The sequence below is a fragment of the Pteropus medius genome, unplaced genomic scaffold, assembly GCF_902729225.1.
Source record: "Pteropus medius unplaced genomic scaffold, Ma_sr-lr_union100, whole genome shotgun sequence".
Taxonomy (NCBI): domain Eukaryota; kingdom Metazoa; phylum Chordata; class Mammalia; order Chiroptera; family Pteropodidae; genus Pteropus; species Pteropus medius.
This window is the reverse complement of record NW_024344378.1, coordinates 19,121,024-19,144,013: the sequence shown is the minus strand read 5'-3', so window position 1 is coordinate 19,144,013 and position 22,990 is coordinate 19,121,024. Positions and strand designations below refer to the sequence as shown.

At 37.4% G+C, this 22,990-nt stretch overlaps 1 protein-coding gene across 14 annotated transcripts in view; it reads left to right on the top strand.

Moving 5' to 3' along the window:
* GBF1 (golgi brefeldin A resistant guanine nucleotide exchange factor 1) overlaps window positions 1-22,990 on the top strand; it is a 100,648-nt gene that overhangs the window by 43,255 nt on the left and 34,403 nt on the right. The window lies entirely within an intron of this gene.

Sequence of the window (22,990 nt, the reverse complement as noted above, 5' to 3'; positions counted from 1 at the left end):
TTTGATTCCAAAGCTACTGTCTTTAAAGACCATACAACGAAGTCTCCTTCCTCTCATAAAATTGAGTTCTTCTAATGGGAATAAAATAACTACAAAAATATATGCAAACAGAAAAATGGTACACGAGACTTAATTTTAAGCTAATATATATTTAGGGGGGGAATCTAAACTATATTTAAGATTCATTGACCTTTTGTAGTCTATATTGTGACTCAGAAAGGGAATGTAGACTGTTTTCTGAATACATTGGCTTCTTATTTGCTCTATCGCTAAAGAGGTCCCTATAATGGTGGGCCTCATCCTACAGGATTTTGAAAACAAAATTATTGCATGCCAACACCTTGAATACCATATGTGGTTCCAGTTGTAGCATCTAAGAGAGAGAGAGAGAGAGATCTGAAAAACATTCAGAGAAGGGTAAAATAAAATGAAGAAGGAACTTCAAGTCTTAGAATATTAGAATTCTGGAATATAATCTTAACATTGGAATCAGGTATAAGGAAAAGTTCTTCCTTGTGTAGTTAAGTAAATTTATAAAATTTTATATAAGAGATAGTTTAAGAAGGATTGAGGTTAGACATTTCTGATCTTGGTCTAAGAATGGGATTTAGGGGATTAATAGACACCCTGAAATTATATGTGGAATTGTGTTTGTATATGCATGTATATAGACGCACACATATACACACACTTTTCTGGGGAGAAGATCCATACCTTATCAGCATCTCAAAGGGACCTATTACATTCTAAATCTCTGCGAACTTGGGCAGATAACTTGACCTTTCTGTGCTTCATTTTCTTTCACCTATAAAATGATGGAACTATCCTGTGATACTTAGTTTCCTTTCTGGTGTTAAGACTTCCTTTTCTCTATGAATTCACATTCTTGGTTCCACATGCCTGAGGAAGTGTTAGCTTTAAACTTGGTCACCTCACTGAAATAGTGCTAAGAGGTACCACTCCAGTTGAAGTCTTTTCAACTATGTTTTTCTTTTAAAGGTCATTTCAATAAATTTTTATTGAATGTCTTCATATGCCAGACACTTTTGGGTGCTTTGTGGAATACAAAGATAATCCCATTTAATGAATGTCAGGTAGGTACTGTTCTGGACAGGTAAGGAGTAAAAGGTGAGCATTCCTGCCAAAAGGATGGAGGTAGGACAGTGCAGAGTTTAGAGAAGAGCAAGGAGTCCAGTGGAAGAGGAGGGTGATAAGTAGGCTAGATTCATGTTATGGAGGGTCTTAACTGCCAACTAGGTAGAATGAAAAGATACCTAACTTGAAATCTGAAGACTTGAGATATACTGGCCTTTGTCATAATTATGTGTGTGATCTTGGGTAAGTGACTTAACCTCTCTTGACTTGAATTTCAAACACACATACATGAATGGTATGCGAAATAGGCTGGATGAGTACCTGTTTTCCTTACAACTCTAAAATTCTATTCTTAATTCAGTTAGAAGTGAGAAATCATTGAAGGTTTCTGAGCATGAGAATTTTCATCAACACAATTACTGCTCTTTCTCTGCTTGGATCCTCCTATTTATTAATGCTGCTTCTTCTACCTTTATATGATTGCTCTGGAGGTACTGTCACTTCAAGTAGTTCTTGATGTGGTCAAGGAGTTGGCCACATTATCATTATTAACTTATATTATCAAGAACATGGGAATTACCAGGTGTTTGTTTTTGAATCAGATCCTAAGCTAGTCTGGTTTCCTTATGTTATCAGTCACTGACGTGGGAGCTGGACCATATGTCCAGAGTGTGGGCAGCAGGTAAGTGCTGACATTTTGATGGCCACATTATATTTCAGGGATCTATGAGAAGGCCTGTAATGACCATGAAAAGCCAGCCAGGAATCTCCTTGCCATGGACAAATGGGAGAAGTTACTAAGTTTAGCTGACATTAAGTTGTAAATTATTTGAAAGGTGAAAAAGGATTCTATTCAGAGGCTATCTAAAATTTCCATTTACTAATCAGGCCTATGTGCTATAGGGGCTTTCATCCCTCTTTCCCCACACTTTATTCCTATTATATTGGGAAGATGATTTGTCGCTCTTATTGGGACCTGACACTTTAGTGCTTTCTACTATTCTTAGATGCCAAGGGCCTCAGGATGATAGAAGCAGAGGTTGGAACTACTGGATAAAAATTGGAATATGAGCTTAATTGAGCTCGAGTTTTATCCAGAGAATGGTAGAGACATGTATGAAATACAGTACACTCCTGATTTTTGAGAGGAATATTTCTAGCAATATTCACAAACCATGAAACTTGGCAAACAAAAGTCTACAAGAACTTGTATAAATCAATAAGAAAAATGCAGATTTTCCAACAGAAAAATGAGCAAAAGACTTGAACAGATACCTCACAAAAGAGAATATCCGAATAGTTAGTAAACATAAGAAAAACTGATCAATTCTAGTCATTAGAGAAATTCAAAGCCACAATGGAATACTGCTATACATAGGGCAGAATGACTGCAATGAGCCAATACTCCTATACCCTGTGAACCAGCAATTCCATATCTAAGGATATGCGCAATAGGAATTCAAACTTACGTTCATCAAAAGACATGTATGGGAATGTTTATAGCAGTGCTGTTCATAGAAGTCAAAAAAGGGAAACTACCCAAATGTCTATCAGAAATAAAATGGATGAGTAAAATGTGGTATATTCTCACAATGGAATACTATACAGCAAGGAGAATTAGTGAACTACAACGTATTACAACACAAATTAATTTTTTCAATGTAATATTGAGCAAAGGGAGCCAAACACGAAGGAGTCCATACTACATGATACCATTTGTATATTAGATGCTTTGCATTGATTATGCAAAGCAAATCAGTGGTATTAGAAGTCAAGACGATGGTTACCTTTGGAGGAATTGTGACTGGAAGAAGTCATGATAGGGACTTCTGGATCCTGTTAGTATTCTATTCTTGATCTGAGTGCTAGTTACATGGGTGGTTAAGTTTGTAAAAATTCATTGAGCTGTTCATTTAATGATGTTATATATGTTAACAGTTTTTTAAAATGGGGGGAAGGACTTAAATTTGCAGATGATGAGCTGTCAGCTAAGCTCACTAGCTGAATAACTTACTGCTACAAATTAGCCTTTGAGCAAGAGTCAAACTTTTGTCTCAGAAAAGTTATTAATTACAATTTGTCTTGGATCTTCAGAGTCACTCTTAAATAATTGAAATAGTAAATGTTAAATCTTTAGATGCAAGGGTATATATTATTTTGGTCATCAATACTGATAAAATGGTCTTTAGGGAAATGAGTGTCAGATCACTAAAAGGAAATGGCAAGAGGAGGTCTACTATTTCCCCCTGATAATACTGATTTCCTCCCTGTCAGAGTCAGGTTCCACAGGTTGTAAATATGAAGTTCACTTTTTCTCTTTTGGCAGCTCAGTTTGTGGCTTTTCTTAGCTTTGTCTCAGTATCCTCATTCATAGGTAAGATATTTCTTGCCTGCCTTCCATGGCTGATAAGCAGCTCTGGTACACTATATTTGTTCAAATTAGGCTGCTTTTTTCTTTCTTTTGAGAATTTTTGGTCTTTCTAGTTATGATTTTTATGTGTCCTTGTTTGTGAACTTGGAACAGGATTCACTCTTAGTTGAATGAAAGGTATGATATATTTTGTCCGCCTGAATTTTCTCCCTATTCTAGATCTGTGGTCATTAAGCTTTGATTAGAAGCTACTTTAGTGATGCTGAGTTAGGCTTAAAAACTTCCTTCAATTCTAGTTTAATTTATTCTGTGTTTCTAGGTTATAGAAAAATCTCATTTTATGATTTTTAGTTATTTGTATAATTTTGGAAAATATGACCACCTGTGTTTTAAATATATATAGGCCTTGTCTTTTCTATTGAGCCTAAAGAGCTGTGTTGGATATTGTGAAACTGGTAAGAGGCCATGTGGATAGTTCTTGGATTTAGGTGAATTTGTAATTGGCAGAAGTGGAAAAGCGATAAAGGTACACATATTTCTCATTCAAGTTTAGTCTTTTCTTACTGTTTGATGTCAGAGTAAAAAATGTCTGGCTCGAAAAGGCAAAAGCATCTTGACAGAGTGGAAAAAGTTGTGCCTTGTGTTCTATTGACCAAGAGGAAGTTATATTTTCAAACTAGCTTCCTGAGATGAAATTGAAGTCTTATATGTGCCCTGCTTATTATTCTTAGCCCTGATTTTAGTTTTTCAGATCTTTTCTGTTAAATATGATATATTAGCATTGAATATTTCAAAGTCTGCCATGCCTGTTTTGGTTGTGATTCCTATTAATCTGTGTTAGATTTCTGGTCTTTGTTAGGTCATTTCTACTACTGGCATCCCCTAAAATAGAGGCATACATGCATGGTTGTATTCTGGTAAGTATAAACACTAGGTTTTTTGTTGTCGTTGTTGTGTTTTTTTGTTTGTTTGTTTTTTCCTGGCATTGATAGGAAACCTTGTGGTAGCATTAACCTAGGGGAGATTTGGGTTTTGCAGGTAACTATGCAGAATTGGTCAGTTTGTAGACTCTATACCAAGACTATTCTTTATCAGCCTCAAGCCACAGGGGTTGAGGAAGGGGTTGATTTTCTATTTATTAGAGGTGACATGAGCAGTGGGGCAGTGGCAAAGAGGCCATGTTGCTCTTGCTAAATATACATCCCTGACAGTTGGATAATAGGTTCCAGGAAGTTCAGTGGAAAATTAAAACAAAGCAACATTTATAGCTGATTGAACTTGAAAAGCCATTTTGGTATTGAATGGCAAATATGTAGACTTCAGCATTCCTGGAGCCTGATGCATCCTGCTGGATGGCCCTGTTCCTGTGTACATGATGGCCTGGGGACTCAGCATTGTGCAGGATGCTCTCTTTTAGAGTATTTTGAGGAAAGAAAGTTTGCTACTGCTTACAGAAGTCTCCTTCTCATAGACTTATGCAGTACAGATTCCTTATGTCTGGGGAGCATCTGTCCTCTAAAGGTTGGAGGACTTATTTGTTAGAAGGACAGGAATGTCTGGCAAGAGACAGAGGAGCTTTTAAGTACTATAAATACTCCTAAGCATTCTGTATTGGGGCTGAAGCTCTAAGCAGATTGCTGTGGTGTATACACATGATCTTAGCATAGTAACACTTCTGATTAATGTTTTTAGCTGTCATGAGGCCATTGGCTTGAGGCTTAGGTTGGGCTGATTGGCTGAAAACAGACTTTGGACTCTAGGGGATGGTTAATTTTCTTGGAAGAGAGATTGCAGGGGATGGGAAGATGAAGAAATGGTACAGGGAATGTAGGTAGAGAGAAAGAATTAAGCCTTTTGTAACTATCAAGAAAAGTTGCTGCACATACCCGTCTTTTTCTCTAGGATGATCTCATGCTGCTATTCCAATGTATCTCTTGTGGAGAATGAGGTTTGGGTGTCTGATGGGAGCTTATGAGCTTTGGTTTAGTAAGGGTGATGAGAAAGCCCCTGTCACTTAACCCCATCAATCCCTTGAGAACTTCATTGATAACCATCCTGGCTTAGATATCAGGAAAACGTGAACTGTGGATATGGGTCTAATTTTCTTCTGTTCCCTCTCAAGTAAACTGTCTTTGTTGGCTATAGAACCAACCATTCCTGTGCCCTGCGCATTTCTTTAAAGTTGAACTACTCCAGTGAAACAGAGTTTATAGTTTCCCTAGTTTATCAGGGCATTTTCCCAGCAAGTGAGAGTTTTCTCCCTTTGCATTTTAACTGGAAAACAGAGATCCAGCCTTCACAATTCCCTCAGCTCCTCCTTTACTTAATGAAGAACTTGAGTGGGCCCCACTTTTAGACATGGTTCCTTGTTATGGTGGAATGTTTATAAACTTGGAAAATCTTAAATTTCTCTCTGCCCCCACTCAGCTGTGGAGGTGAGGCATAATGCACTTGATGGGTCTCTTCCCTTCTCAGCTGCAGCCACGGCAGCTCTATGCTTAAGTTGCTTAGCAAGCATTTATAAACTTCAGATAACCTGACCCCATGCCCTCAGTTCACTTATATATTAATGCTGTTGAAGTTCAGCTTTTAGTTCAATAACCTTTGTGGGTAGGGGCCTAACTATTCTACTTGGCAGTCTCATTCATTGCAGGAGAATCTTGGCGACTGATCCACTGTTGTCTGTGCAGTTTAAAGGGTCTTTAGTTGGAGTAAACCCATACTTTTGGAGTTCTAGACTATGAAGCTGTGATGCTGCAAGGTAGAAAGAGCTGTTTCAGTCTGGTTTCTTCAGCAGAAACAACTCTGCTCATGAAACTCTGCTTCAGGTATTTTCCTCAAGTGCTTACAGAGTCATTGAGGAAGAACAGGTTTCCAGTGAATTGAGTTTAATTGTGGCCTGTTGCTTTCTCTGTCTACATCTCACACTGACACCATTAGTTTGCATCCTAAGCCAGTTAAAACAGAGGTCGCCTCATACTATGGAGATTTGAGGCTTGACTTGGCTCATTTTGGTGGTCTCCTAATGGTGGAATTAGGGCCAAGGCATAAGAAAATGCTGATTCCTATGGTGTCTTGTGGATATAGTTCTTCCTAGTCAGTGCTTACTTTGTCAGGACCAAAAAAGTAGTTCTGAATGTGCATTCCAGAGGCCTATGCAAGGGTAGCATACTGTGGGTGTTAATGAAGAGGAATTGTGCCTCTGGGTAAAGGAAAGACTTCATGACTTGAAAGCAGGTTCCTTGTATTATGGAGACTAGGTTATTTTCTCAGTTTTAGGGAAGTGACGCTACAACAAGAAGCTTTATGTTCTTCTGAGTATACACAAGTCCAAACTGTAGTTAGTACTCTTCTTTTCCTGAAATAAGAAAGTGATTTATGAGGTGTGGGCCCTTATGTGAAAGAAAACAAAACCGGCCACTGTGTAGGCCTGCAGAATTCTTGTGCCATCTCGGTGGTGTGGGTTACAGGAGGAGAAGATGGAGAGGGCTAGCTGGCCCGCCCTTGCTGGTGCTCAGCTGCCCCAAATACTTGTGATATTGTGGGTTATTTATGAGCTCGTCTGGGCTGGGATTCACTACCCTACACCCTGGTAGGTGAAGATTTGCAGGCAGAATGTAGAAGCCCTCATTAATCTTCCCCGTCTTGTTGAGGATTTCTTTCCGGCCGGAGCTCCTGTTGGAGAATGAGCTGGCCTTTCCCACTGAACTGCAACGGCTCAGATTAATATTAATCCCTTTAATGCTGCAGTTCATGATATAGTCATTAGGTGACTTGGAAATAATCCTGTCCACCTAACTAGTGTGATTTATTAAATACACATGGAGATCGAGTCTGAATACAGCCAGGCAGAATCAGCAGCAAATAAATACCTCTGTGTATCTGTATTAATGCTGATTGATTGGGATACAATTGCAGGCTAGGCTGGGGAGAAACAAGGGCAAAAGGAGGCTGAGCTCTCTAATCAACAGCATTTGCCCAACCCTAGCTTTTAATTTAAGTAGCAGAAACTATAAAAACTCTAAAGACATAGACTCAAACTAAGGAGGAAGAAATCCTTAAACATATTAATTATTTGAATGACTTCCCTCCTACACTTTTTCTTCTTTTACGTTTAAGAGTAACTATTGAAATAGAACTTTCTCTATGACTTGACTTGCTTATATTCTGAGTTCTTAATCAGTAGACACTCTAGGCAGGGCACTGGGTACACTGGTCTATCTCCTCTCCTAGCTTCAGGGCTTAAATTTTTCTTTTTGAAAGGGGCAAAGAGGTAGAGCCGCCAAGCCTGCCAGATAACAGTTCTCTTCTTTGATATCCTTGCCCAAGCTAGCAGAAGCAAAATTTCTTCTGTAAATATTGAGGTTTATCATTTTCCTTTCTCAAACCTCCTTTTCTTTTCCTTCTTTGCTCTTTTAGCAGAGATGGCATTAATATGAAAAACATCTACCTAGCTGGCTTCATTTAATCAGGCAAGCCTGACATTTGTGAAACCTCTCATTAACATTTTCCCCAAAGCACAAAATGGCCTCTCTTCCATCTCCCCTCCAATATAACCACCTCAAAGTTTAGGCTGCTTTCCATCACCATTGGCAGGCTGTTCTCAGAGATGTTACTTCTCTAAACTCTCATTCTTGGCCAACAGCCATTGGTCACATATGGGGGGACCTTCTGTTCAGGTGCTGCTCTATTCCTTGTAAACATTACTTTTTACAAATTTTTCCTGGAAATGACAAGAAGTCTTTGATAGGAATATTGGGGTGTGGTTTTCTTTAATACTTCCCTGTGATTTTTTTAACTAATTCAGAAACATTGGTTGAGCACTACTATGCTCATGGCCCTCAACTAGACACTGTAGTTAATACAAAAGCAAAGAATCTTTGTCCCTCTCTGCCTTCTAGGAGCTTACAGACTACAATTAGCTATTCCATAAACCAGAATATGCTTTACTAAAGCAATAGCACTCTAGAAGTACCGAGAAGGAAGGGATTAATTCTGGTAGCAGGAAATCAAGGTTAGTCATTTTTTCTGAAATCAAGAAAGTGAGTAGTGAGAGAGCCAGGCCTAGATTCTTGGGAAGATCTTGGTTTTGTTAGTGCATTCAAAGCAGAGACCTTGTGTACCCTGAACCAATGGATAAGAACGAACCCGGAATAAGGATCTTGATACATCATGGTGGCAATAGTGCTTCCTATTGCCACCATGCCTAACAGAAATCGTAGTCATTAAATTCAGAGCTTTATAGTCATTTCCAGTTCCCATACTTTTAGAGAGATAGATGGATAGATAGACAGACAGACAGATAGACAGAAAAGTAATAAATTAAGACCCAGAAAATTTTAAGTTGGCCATGGTCAACTTTGCTTGGTGCATATTTAATATTCATAAGACGATTACAGTAAAAGTCATTCTTAGCTATTCATGAACAACAAAATCAATATTTATGTTAAGTTTTGGGTGACAGTTTTACTAAAACTTAGTGATAATATTCCATGAAACTTTGTGATTAGGCTGCTTAATCTTCCCTTTTTTCCAACTAGCTTTTAAAAATATTAAAAATAATTTTCAGTAATTATAAATAACATAATATCCCATGTAGAAAAATTTGGAAGATACAGAGGAATATAAGGAGATGGAAATAAAAACCATCCATAGTCCAGTCACCTGGAAATAATACTATTTTATCTTTTCTTATGTACACACACAATATCACCCTATAGCAAAATTGGGATCATATTCTATATATTTTTGCCTTTTGGTTTTTCTTTTATCATATATCATGGGAATTTTCCCACATCACTACATATTCTTGGAAAATAAGAGCTAATGATATTTCTTGCATGTTTCAAAAAAAAAATTATTTGGTTTCCTGACATTGGTTATTTAGATTATTTCCAGTTTTTCAATAGTATAAGCAATGTAGTTTAACTATCTTTGTACAAAATTCTTTGCCTATTACTCTTCTTTATGGTAGATTCTTTTTATTATTTTTATTTCTATTTAGGTAATGCATAGTTTTAAAAGTCAAATAGTGCTATAAGGCAAAGAACCCAAGTCCCCGCCGCTCACCTTTTAAGGTCCCCCTCCCTAAACTCTTTTAACTGTTTGTTCAAGTTTTTACTTTTATCTTTCAAAATAATATGCTGGTACCACCATTTTTTAAAAAATAGAATTTTTATATCTGAAGCAATATCTATTGACTTCCTACTCCTAGATGGAGAGAAAACTCTTTTGCAGTATTTACTATTCCCCTTTTCCTTCCTCTATCCTCCCAATATAGTTATCTCTCTGATTGGTAAAATCAGTACTCAGTCTTTACCTTATTAAGATTGTAAGTATTATTCACTACCAAGTCAAGTATTCCTCCCTTTTTAAAAAATATATTTGGTTTTCTGTTTCTATCACTATTTCTTCTCAAGCTCTACATGTAGTTTTTAAAACTCTTTGAATTGTTTTCCCTCCCACATGATCAGACACACAGCTCTTTTATTCAGTTTTTATCTCTTCTCAGAGCCTCCTATCCTCTTCTATTCTGCATTGTTGCTCTCTAGGCATCAGGTGCTGCTGTCATTCTGGAACTTCCCTTCACTTTCTTTGGACTCCTTTTTCCTGGACCCTTTGTCCATTTCTTTCTTGGTTTACTTTCTCATTTTGGCTTAAGAAAATTCCTCCAAAGCCTTCTTGGAAAGGACACCTGTGAAATATGTATTTTTTGACTCTACATATCTGCAACTTTTTATTTTATACTGACTCTTGATTGAAAATTTGATAGGATATAGAATTCTAGTTTGGAAATTATTTTCATTCAAAATATAGTGGCTTTGCTTCTTTGTCTTCTAATTTTCGGTGTTGATGTTGAGTGATCTGGTGCCATATTGATTCTCAGTCCTTTGTATTTAACCTAGTTTTTTCTACAGTCTTTTTGTTCCTAGTGTTCTAAAACACTTGGTGCGGGTCTCTTTTAATTCATTATGCTGGTTTCTTAGTGAAGGTTCTTTTGATCTAGAAAATCATATCATTTGACTTTGTGAGATGATCTTATATTAATTAGTTCTTAAGTAATTTTCCCTTCCAATTTTTTGTGTTCTCTAAAGTGGTCTTCCTATTTTCTCATCCTCCAGCTGGTGCTTCCATTCAGAGCTTGATTTTCATTGGTACTTTCTCCAAAGGCACTCACTATTCAGCCTTTTCATCTCTGCTTCCATATCCTTTTCTTATGCTAAGCATATGTTGATGAATCTCATTCACTACATTCTTTTTACCTCAAGTCACTTTATTCTACCAATTATAAATTTCAGCTTTTATATTTAATTCTCGAACACTCTTAGCACCTTGCACTTCTTCATAATACTTGTGCGAGCCCTTGCCTAGTGTTCTTCTTTCACTACACAGGAAACTCCATGAAAATGGGGATTGCGTTGCACTGTTTACCACTATATTTCTATTACCTAGCCCAGCTACTGGCATAAATATTTGTTTAGTGAATTAATTAGTATCTTCTTTTTATCACACAGAATTTATTTTGTTTAGTAGAATGCAGTAGGAATTTACCCCCTAATAGTTAGTCATATGTTACAGGACCATTTATTGAATATTCTTTTATTATATATCATATACTACATATTGTCCTACCTATTCTTTTGCTAGTAATATACTTTCTGTTCTGCAAACTTTCTGTCATTAGTTGTTTTAAAAAATATTCTAGCTATCCTTAACTAAGTTATTCTTTCACATGAAGTACAAAGTCACTTACTCAAGTTATTTTTTAAATTCCTGTTGAGATTTTAATTCAGAAACATAAGTTAATATGGAGAGAATTGACAGTTTTATAATATATTTGGCCTCCCTATCCAGAACATTTGAAAACTTCTCCATTTATTCAAGATTTCTTTTGTGACTCTAGTAAAACTTGTTGGCTTTTCTTTCCCTCATTAATATGTCATAAGTTTCTTAAGTTTATTCTTAAATATTTTTTATTTTCAATTGCTAATGGGAATGGGATTCCCCCTTCTGCATTATAATTTCCTCTTATTTTAACTAAAACTGAATAGATTCTTTTAACTGAATAGATTCTCCTGTATTTCTGTAATACAGTGTATGTTATATGCCCAGGGACAAAAGAACTACCAGCTTCATTTTCAGTTATCTATTGCTACATCACAAACTACTCCAAAAACCTGTGGCTTAAAACCATTTTATTATATCTTACAAGTCTGTGAGTTGACTAGGGCTCAGCTGAGCAGTTCTTCTATTGGTCTCACTTAGGGTCTCCTGCAGTTGCAGTCAGATATGGCTGTGGTGTGGATGTCTGGTACCATGTGGCTTCTTTTGAAGTGATGCTTGAGTCTCTAGGGCTTTTCTTCATGACCCCTGTCCCCCACAGGGTAGCTTAGACTTTGTACATGGTAGTTCGTTCATATCTACACAACGGAAGAAATAGAAGCTTCAAAACCTTTTTAGTACCTGGCTGTGAAAGTCCCAGATTGTTACTTTCCTTACATAGTATCTGTCAAAGCTGTCAGACCAGATTCAAGGGGAGCCCACATAAGCTCCACCTCTTCATTGGAGGAGGGGCATGTTAGGGGTGGCATTGTATGGGACTGATTTTGGAGACTAATTATTATAATGGCATTTGTTCGTTTGTCCTTCTTTTTCTCCCTTCTTTTATACCAGGTAGCTCCCTTAGACTCTTAGGTTCCCAGTCAAGTTCTAGTACCAGATCACTGTATTCAGTCTTATAAGGAGGAATCTGATTGAGGGGAGGTAGCAGAGGTTAAAAAAAAAAAAAAAAGAAAGAAAAAAAGAAAAATTAATGTTTCCACCTTCTCATTTGCTCTTCTCAGTGAGGTATAACTCTCATGGACAGAAATACAGAGTTCACTTGAACATAAAATACTGGACAAGGGGACAGGTGTAAATTGATCATGTTCTCCTGAATTCTGCTTACTCTCTGGGAAGGACAGCCTCCTTCCCCTTTTCTTCCTAGCAGAAGTCCAACTTCTTACCTCATTATGGCTTATCATAAGAGTTTCCTCCTATGTTGGTCCAAGTTGAAATGAGAAAGTCTTATTCCTTTTCTTTTTTCACATGGTACTTCTTCCTGCCCTGGGTTTACTAACCTCTGGCTTAAATATGCACCAAGCAAAGATGTATAGCCTTCCCTCCTCCCCCTCAGCTTAGTCTGAAGGAAGGCAGCAGGTGATGGAGTGCATAATGGATGGGGGTATTAGAAGGAGAAGGAATCTTTTCTCACACACTGTGGATGTTGCTCAACAGAACGGGTGTGAAATTTAGTCAGAGCCACAAGCATGTGTTTCAATTTTCCAGGGAATTTCCTCTTCCTAACTGTAGGTTTAACCCTTTCTTCTGTGTAGTGCCAAAGGCTGTTGGAGATAAAATGAAATGAGTTATTTGCAAGAAGAAGATCACACTAGGATTTTACAGGGCCCCTTTGAGATCTAGGATCTCCAGCTTATTTCCTGCCAAATGGTTGAGGAAAAAGCATAACTTTGGAGTTGGATAGACCTACGTTCAAATCCCATCTCTACCACTGGGTAGTCCTGGGCAGTTACTTGACCTATTTGAACCTCCGTTTTTCATCTGTAAAATGGAGATTAAAACTCGTCTTATAAAGTCCTTGTGAAAATGAAATGAAGTGATGTGTGCAAGGTACCTAGTATATTGCATACCTTGCACATAGTAAGCACTTGGTACACATTTGTTTTCTTCTCCAGTCTTCCCACTGGATTTCGAGGATATCTACTCTTCTTTTATCTTGTGCTGTCTTGGGTTTGCTATGTAAGCAGCTTCTTACATCTTAGATTTATTGCTTTTCTCCCCGAATCTAACTATGCAGGTTTGTTAGAGGAAGAAATCTTCCCATATGATATGCAGAATTCCTCTGGAGGTCTTCATTAAGCTAAAGGATGAGTCTCTGTAACAGTGCTGAGAAGAATTATGAGACTTTCTTCTCCATCTGATCCTGGAGGCCACATGAACTAGCTCTACAGTGGTAGAGCCAAAATGAAACATAGAGGTTATCTAGGCCATTTTATAGAGAAAGAACAGTGGCTTAGAGGTCATGTCTTGTGCAAGGCCCCATGACAGTGTAGTGACAGTTCTGGAACTAGAGCTCTGACTTTTCTATTACTATGGTTATGATTTAATTTTTTGGAAGGCTGTCTGAGTTCTAAATCCTCAGGGCCTAGCTTTTGTTATATGTGAACTTTCTCCTTCTAAATTGGAGCCCCGATTATACTATTAACAATGTGGAAGTATACACTGTTGAAGACATTTCGGTGACACTCCTTTGGGGAGCAACAGGGCTCCATTGAGGGTATATATCAGTTACCACCTGCAAATCTCTTCTTTCCCCAAAGGTTGCCCAAGTGGCACTGAGGTGGCAGCTCAGCTGGCTGTTGAGCCTCTGCTCCCAGAATGGTGAGTTGGGAAGCAAATTTGTTTCTTCTATATCTTTATTCTCCAAATAATGCTAAGTATGGGAGGCTCACCCCAAGCCCCCAGCTCTTTTATTTTTTAAAAAATTGAGGTATAATTAACACAATAAAATACACATACTGTAGGTATTCAGTTGATAAATTTTTGATAATTGTATAAACCAATGTAAGTACCATAAAAAAAAGATACAGAACATTTTCATCACCCATAGAACGTTTCTGCATGCTCTCTTTAAGTTACTCACACACAAATATACAAAACCATTTTCTGTGTTCTGTTATGATCGATTAGTTTTGTTTTGGATTTCAAATAAGTGGGATCATATAAGATATGCTTTTTCACATGTAGCTTTTTTTAATTTAGCATGCTTTTGGAATTTATCCACGTTGTTGCATGTATCATTATTTCTTTTTGTTTTGATTTGCGTTACTGAGTAGTATTTAATTGTATGGATAAACTGTAAGAGAATTTACTCATTCTTTTATTGAAGGACATTTGGATTGTTTGCATTTTTTTTTTTTGTCTGTTATGAATAGGCTCCTATGAACCTTCTTATACAAATCTTTTTGTGAGCGTATGTTTTAGTTTCTCTTGGATAAATACTTAAGAGTGAAATTGCTGATCATAGGGTAGATGTGTGTTTAAACTTTAAAAGAAACAGTTCTTAAAGTGACATTACCCCCCAGTCTATCTTTTCCTCCCCTTAGAGGTTAGGCTCTTTAAGTTGAGGATTTGGCAGAAGAAGAGAACCCACATCATCAGGATTCCTGCTGCCAGAGCACAGTGGCCTGAATCAGACCCTTAAAAAGCTGAAACAGGTGTTGGAAACTCTATTCCAACCTCCCTATTTGATGCCAGCCCCCTGAGATGCTGGGAGCAGAATTCAGACCTAATCTAATAGATGCTGGACTTTTGTAGGACATGGCTACATAGTAGTGTATATACTGTGACTTGGTACATTTGAAGCAGGTAAATGAACATCTTCATGTAGGAGAGGGGGCCTTTGTAGCCCAAATGCTTCTTGAGCATGGGGCAGTTAGTCTGAGTGCCAGATGAAAGCTCCTCCCCACTCTTGCTTTGTACCTCCACCTTTTCTCCTTGAAGCTGTGTGTAGTAGAAGTCAGCACTTCCCTTAATGACATTAATATTGCCAAGGGCCTTTAGCCAAGTAGGATTTGGTATCCTGTGTGTTGAATATAATGGGAGATAAATTATGCCTTGGTAAATTCTTTCTCATTTTTAATACCTCTATCTTACCTCAGCTTTGGGGAACTAATTCTGTGTGGCCAAAAGTTAAAGCAAGAAACTATAAAGGTTAGAGTGTGGGCTCCCAAAACCAAATTTTGACTTAATATACCGAAGCAGTAGTTTCTCTAACCATGCTCAGTGGGTCAAAATTGATAGAAATGTGATCTCTCTTTAGAGGGCTGCTTCAACTGAAGATTTCAAAAGACTAGGTTCTAATGCTAAATATTTTCTAATATTGATTAGAAGAAATAGACTCCCCATGCCAGTCTAGTCTTTTTACAAACCCTTGATGAAAAAGGGTGTTTCTGAATTCAGGTCCACCTTCATAGGCGGTCATTCCTTTAAACCTAATCTGGATATCTTCAGACTTCAGTCTTGAAAGGTAGGGCTTAGTATTGGACAGTGTCATGTGGATGCCATTCTTGGTATAAATAGGCTAAGATTTGTAGGTTAAGATTCTTGCAATACCTTTTTTCTTTTTAATTATTATATAGTAAAGTTGACTTTTTTTAGTATACAGTTCTATGAATTTTAACATATATATAGATCCCCGTAACCACTGTGGCAATCAGGATACAGAACAATTTTATTTCCCCAGAAAACTCCTGTTATCCTGTTATAGTCACACCCTCCCCCGACCTCTAACCCATCAACCACTGATCTATTCTTTATCACCATAGTTTTATCAGGAAGGTCTTATAAATGGAATCATACAGTAAGCAACCTTTTAAGACTGGCTTCTTTCACTCAGCATGATGCCTTTGACATTCGTCTAAACTGTTGCATAGATCAAAAGCGTGTTCCCTTTTTGTTGCTAGGTAGTATTCCTTTGCATGCATGTACCATAGTTTGTTTATCCATTTACTAGTTGAAGGACATTTGACTTCTTCAGCTTGGGGCAGTTTTGAATAAAACTGCTATAAACATTTGTGTACAGGCTTTTGTGTGAAGAACACTGCTATCTCCATGTGGTTTATATTTGCATTTCTCTATGACTAGTGACAATGAACTTTTTTGTGTGCCTGTTTGCCATCCTTGTATCCTTTCTGGTGATGTGTCCAAGTCTTTTAATCATTTTTTTTTTTTTTTTTAGGCGAGGCAACCCTTGGTTGACCTCACAAATTGCAAGGACCTTGTCAGCTTACAATCTCTTATTTTTAAATTTTTTATTTTTTTATTTTTTACGCCTACAGTACCTGGTCTTACTAGGTGGTCTCCCATCCAAGTACTTAGCTTTCAAGATCAGATGGAACCGGGCTTGTTCAGGGTGGTATGGCTGTAGTTACTCATTTTTGATTAAATTGTTTCCTTATGTGTGTTTAGAGACTTCTTTATATATTCTGGATTTAAGTCTTTTATTGGCAATACAATTATTTACAAATATTCCTCCCAGTCTGTAGCTTGTCTTTGCAACCTCTTAACAGTTATCTCTCATTGAGCAGACGTTTTTACTTTTGCCGAACGAAGTCCAGTACGTCAGTTTTTTTCTTTTGCGCATTGTGTTTTCAGTGTCATATCTTAAGTACTCTTTGCCTAATCCCAGGTCACAGAGACTTTTCCTCTTCTAAAAGATATATAGATTTATGTTTTCATTTACATCTATGATCTACTGTAATTTTTGTATAATATATGAAGTTTAGGTTGAGGATTTTTTTGTTTTTGTTTTTGCATATAATTGTCCAATTGTTTCAACACCATTTATTGAAAAAATGACCCTTTCTCCATTGAGTTGTTTTTGCACCTTTATCAGAAATCAGTTGGCGATATTTCTGTGAGTCTATTCTGAGTTCTCTGTTCTGCTTATTGATCCTTGTGTCTAACTCTCTGACACTATCACACTGTCTTTACTGCTATAGCTATGTTTTAAGTTTTAAAATCAGGTAGTACGATTCCTCCAACTTATTTCTCTTTTCAATTTCGTTTTCAGTATTCTAGTTCTTTTGCCTTTCCATTTCAATTTTATGATAAACTTGTCTATATTTACAAAAAATATTCTTGGGAGTTTGACAGGAATTTCATTGAGTCTATAGGTCAGTTTGAGTTGGAATGATAGCTTTATTATATCGTGCCTACCAATCCATGCATATGGTATGTCTCCACTTATTTAGATCTTTATTTCTTTTATCATTGTATTGCAGCTTTCAGCATCTAGGTTCTATATGTGTTTTGTTAGATTTATATCTAAGTATTTAATTTTATTTGACATTTTCGTAAATGGTATTATGTTTTAATTTCAGTTTCCAGATGTTCATTGTTAGTATATAAAAATATAATTGATTTTTATGTGTTGACCTTGTATTCTGTGACCTCACTAAACATATTTGTTCTAGGACGTGTGTGTGTGTGCGTGTGCGTGTGTGTGCGTGTGTGTAGATTTCTTGTGGTTTTCTACGTAGACAATTATGTTACCTGCAAATAGGGATGGTTTTATTTCTTCCTTTCCAGTTTCCATGCCTTTTATTTCCTTTTCTTGTCTCATTGTACTGGCTAGGACTTTTGGTACTATGAAAATAGACACCTTGCCTTGTTTCTAATTTTAGGGTAAATACATTCAGTGTTTCATGGCAAAATATGATGTTAGCCATAAACTTTTATTATCATGAATGAATATTTTGTCAAGTGTCTTTTCTTTATCATTGGTAAGATCATGTGGTTTTTCTTCTTTAGAATGTTAATATGGTAGATTGATTTTCAGGTATTGAATTAGCTTTGCATTCCCACCTAGGATATAAACCTCACATAGTCTTGGCATGTTATTCTTTTTATATATTGTTAGGCTTGATTTGCTAATCTGCTTCTTAAGAAAAAAGAGCTTAATATGGTGTTGAGAGGCTTGTAGGGAGCAGGAGTGATACCATACAGAGGCTTGGACAAAGTCCCATGGAGAATTCTCTGGAGGTTCAGGATATGGCCCTCACTCAGTATACAGTCCAGTCATTGGATAACAGATCATTGGTCTTACTCCTAACCAATAGCTAGGCATATGACACCCAAGCTCATCTGTCAGATTCGGTGTTGGAATCTGAGACTGCTAAAATACGTTCATTCCAGCACTTCAATTCTGTGAGTCAATGCTTTATAGAAACTTAAAGTGATAGAAAACTAGAAGGATTGAACTTTTTAATGAGCGCACTGGAAACCTTCACTATCACCCTCACTCCCCCAACCCCTCCAAAAAAAGAGAAGCATGATATGTAAAATTAATTTTTCCTAGGGAGTTTGGTCTAGGCAGAATCGGAGTTTTGCTCTCTGTGGTCAACTGCTGATTTCTGGGAACATCAGAAACTCTCTTAACAGGAGCAACTCCTGCAGCTTTTGGTGGTGGTGAGGGGACATGGCAGAGGAGGTTGTGCTCCTAGCAGGACAACACTAGCAAGCATATTTCTGATTTAAGGGGTACCTCTTTGTAAATGCATAATAATAATAAAAGATCTAAAATTTTGACTCATAATCTTGGTAAGATGTTCAGATGATCCTCTAGAATTGTAGTCAAGGGTCAGTTTCTTTTTTCTTGTGTCAATCCATTGCAGACCCATTGTTTTATAACCACCATAAAACGAATTACCAGAAAATAAAATTTAAAAAACACAGATATAATACAAACTCTACTTTTTATTATTAGAATCAACATACATGAAATAGTTTTGTCAAGATGTTATAAAAATTTCTAAATGCTCTCTCTCTGTTTCTGTATACACCCCATCGTGGACCAAGCAGCACTTGGTGAACCCGAAATGGTTTACATGTTATACTTTGAGTAATAGTGCTCTATAAAAATAAGCCCTCATTTTCAAGTAGCCATTCCAGAAAATCCTCCAAATCCTAGGATATTATAGCTAAAATAATAGGCCCTAAAAATAATTTATGAAAGAGGTAATTAAGATTTAGAGAAGTTAAGTAATTTGTACAATACCACAAAACCAGTTGATTAGGGCACTAGATGAAAATATAGGGCTTTAAGTAGGGTTCACATCCCAATTCTGCAACTTAATGGTTGTGCGATAGATACTTACCTTCTCTAAGCCTTTATTTTATCACCCGTAAAATGGTTGTTAGGGAATTAAGATAATTTCATTTAAAAATAAGTAACAAAAGCTAACGTTTATTGAGTATATACTGTGTGCCAGGCAATGTGCTCAGCAACTACTTGAATTATCTCATTTGATGCATATAAAATGTGGTACAGTGCATGAAATAAAGTAAATGTGCAATAAATATAACTAAGATTACTATTCTGGTTTATTAGCTCTAGAATCCCAGTCCAATGTTCTTAATACTGTAATGTAAAGTATAAGTAAATATCAGAAACTTCAGAGGTAAGTCTTCTACCTTTGATTACTAAACTTTAAAAGGGATATAAGTTAAGATAAATACCAAGATAACTGGTTGTTGTTATTTATGTATGGTGCGATTTGAAATAGCTGTTTTAATTTCTGAGGGTTTTAGTTTTCTCCAAGGTATACATACAAGTTATCAGAGAAAGGAATAGGCATCTTTTTTTAAATGAATGATTGAAATATTCAGCTCCGTTTTAAAAGAGATAAAGATAACAATAATAGCAGCTACAACTTATTACCTTGTGCCACACTGCGTGCTAGAACTCTACATACCTTCTCTCTTCATAATTATCCCCATTTTGAAGATGAAAACGAGACTTAGGAAGGATAATCAGTTCTACACACTAGCTAAGATCATATAACTAGCAAGTGATGGAGATAGGAATCAAATCCAAGTTCATCTGACTCCGAAATCTGTTCTAGCCATTCAAGTCTACTGCTTCGTATGAAGTGAGAACAGAAAAGTTTCTGGCGTTCTACTTTCTGGCTCAACCTGCCTGGTAACTGAGATTCAGTTGTCTAGATCTTCAGAAGAGTGAGAAGAGCTACCTGAGTTCTTCTGGGGAAAGGTGTCATGATGTGCTCATAGTAAAGCAGGATGAGTAATTTCACAACCAAGGAGACATCTGATACCCCTGCCAAGCAGCCAAAATTCCCACCCTGGAAGGCTGTCAACCTTAAGGCACAAATAGTCCAGTAAACAAAGAGTGCAGGTCAGGTAGTGGGGTGTTCCAAAGCTGACTGGCTCATGTTCTAAGATTGGAAGAAAAAAAGAAATGGATACAAGGAGGACAGATTAATTCCCCATTGGAGAAAGAACACTTGGGATCCTTCTAGTACCAGGCCACCTGCTTCTAAAATCAAATCCAGGTCCAACTTCTGGCTGGTCAGTGCCAAATAAGAACAATTATAACAAGAATTATTAAACCATCTGGAGAAGCTTATAGGCCACTTCAACACGGAGCAAAGTGAAGCCCTTTAGAGCTATCTTGGTGGTGTTCTGCTCAACACCAGTGAGCAGGCAGCTCAACTCCCCATATATATTATGACATTAAAACAGAGAAGTCTCAGTTTGACCCATTGTCAGTCTGAGAATCTGCATATGTCCCCTAACTCTCCTGTATTCTCAGATGATGAGGTGACCTATCCAGAAGGGGATGAATCCTGATACTCTTTTCAAGTCAGAGCTGCCACCCTCTCCAATAATCTATGTCAAGGGCCTCACCATATGGTATCAAGCACTGTCTTTAGACAAAACGGAACGCTCTCTTCTTAGCCTACAGGGGAGCAGTCACCTTCCTCCCAGGAGGCCTCTGTTCTCCAGCCTGCAGCAGCCTTTTCTCATTTGGCCAGCATTGGGCTGGCACATTCCTGAGCCAAAATGCACACATAAGCTGCTTTCCCTGGTAGCGAGGCTCTTCACTCCTGAGTGACTCTTATCAGGGGCAGTTGGGCATTCTCAATTGGATTACGCTGACAAGGAAAAAGGTTTGTGGTATATTATTTCAACACCATTTGGCTTCAGAAATGCCTGTCTCGACCCTTTGCCCTCAGAGCCTACTTCTCCATTCTTGTTTTCTAGAGGGTCACTAGCTTGCTCTCATCCTAGCTCTTCATCCTGCAAACATTGGCTCATGTTCCTGGAGACAGAATATCATCATTCACAAAGTAGATCATGTATAACAGACTAATAAATCAGAACACGATAAAAACGGAAGCCTAGTTTATTTACTTTTCTTGACATTTCTCTACCCAGAGACACAGGACAAAATTATTTGAGCACAAAGGCTTTTTGGTTTTGGGCTTTTCTGTCTATGCTTGCACATTCCATTTTAAGAGAAAGTATTGGGCCCTCATGTTCTACTTTTCTGACTATGCTATACCCGGGAATGTTTCTTGTAAAAGTAAAATTGAGAACTATCTGCAAATGGAATTTCTGAGATACTGTAAATTCAGTAGGAAGGAGCTGTGCTCTTTTTGGTCACTAGGAGACAGCAGTAGTGGTTGGAAGGATGAGCAAAATTAAGCTTTGATGATTCCAGAAGCCTCTGGAATATCTGCTACACATGCCATACCTTTATTTTCAGGCCTTGAATGGTCAGATGGGGATTTAGGCTTGATTTTAGGAACTGACTTGAGAGTAGAGTGCCAAAGGGCAGCTCTCACAGAAATGTTATTACCTAGTTCAGGCTTAAGGGTAAAACCCAGACAAGCCTTTGCAACCCTGAGTTATATAACAGGAGAAATGAAATAAAGAAATGCGCTAGGCCCAGTCTTGGTCTGTCACTAATATTGGACACAGCACTTCACTTCTGTGGATCATAGTTTCCTCGTCCATAGGGCTTTCCCAGGGAAGATGGTGGTAGTAGTTTAAATTCTTTAAAGCTCTTTTAGATCCCTAAAACTTATTCTAAATGCAAAGTGCGGTTTGGGAGTAAATGCACACCAATGCTGACAGACTGTTACAAAGGTAGCCTGGGGGGAAGGCAAGCCCAGTTTGTTTGTCTAAGTTCCTGACAGTGGATACTCTTTTTTCAGCTATCACCCAACAGTGTCTCAGATCTGTTTTCTTTTCTCAGATACATGCTTAGTTTCTCAAGGTGCCTTTAGAAAAGGGAGGGAGAAGATTTTCTTTGATACTATAACCATTTAGATGCAAAGTATGGTAATGGCTTAATCACTACTGGATCCAGGGACAGGGTGGGTCCATGGATCCACCTAGGGCCAGCAGTAGAAGATAATGGTACCAGCCACCTTAAACTAAGAAAGGCAAATTATTTCTAACACTCAATCCTTTAAAAACTCTTTGGGAAGTGTTCATTTTTCAAGCTGATCTAACCCTCAAAAACCAACCTAACCTGCTTTTTATGAATAAAAAGAACAAATTTAACTCTTTCTTATTAAACATGAACAATTCCTGTACTTATACAAACTTGGATTTTACTGAAAGTCTGAAAACCCCAAGGATTAGAAATCACAATTTTATATTTTTCCCTGAATTGTCTTTGCTAAGCAGTTTGTAGAAAGGCCATGTTCATGAGGTTCCAGCCTAAGCCAGAGATGACAGAAGAATTCCTCCTCTTTCGATATCTGGCCCCAAAATGTTCAAGATGACCAAGAAAGAGTATTTGGCATTTATGTATATTCTCTGGTTCAAACATTTTGATAGGACCTTGGCCACCTCTCTGTGCCTATAGCAAGTCCATCTCTCCTTAGGGAGAGAATAGGAAGATTTCTTTTTTCAGGATTCAAATCTCTGATAGTATATAGAGCCTATAGCAGGCTGCTTTCAGTAAATCTCCACTCCTGAAATCTTCACTTTTACCATCTCCTCTGTTGGATAGAGCTACCTAAAGTCGGATTTAGCCTTCATTTTCAGAGTATATAAGACAAGCACTTAAGGGAGCATACACATGGGAAAAATAGTTTGTCACATGACTTTTTCCAATATGATGCATGAATCCTGATTGAAGAGAAATAA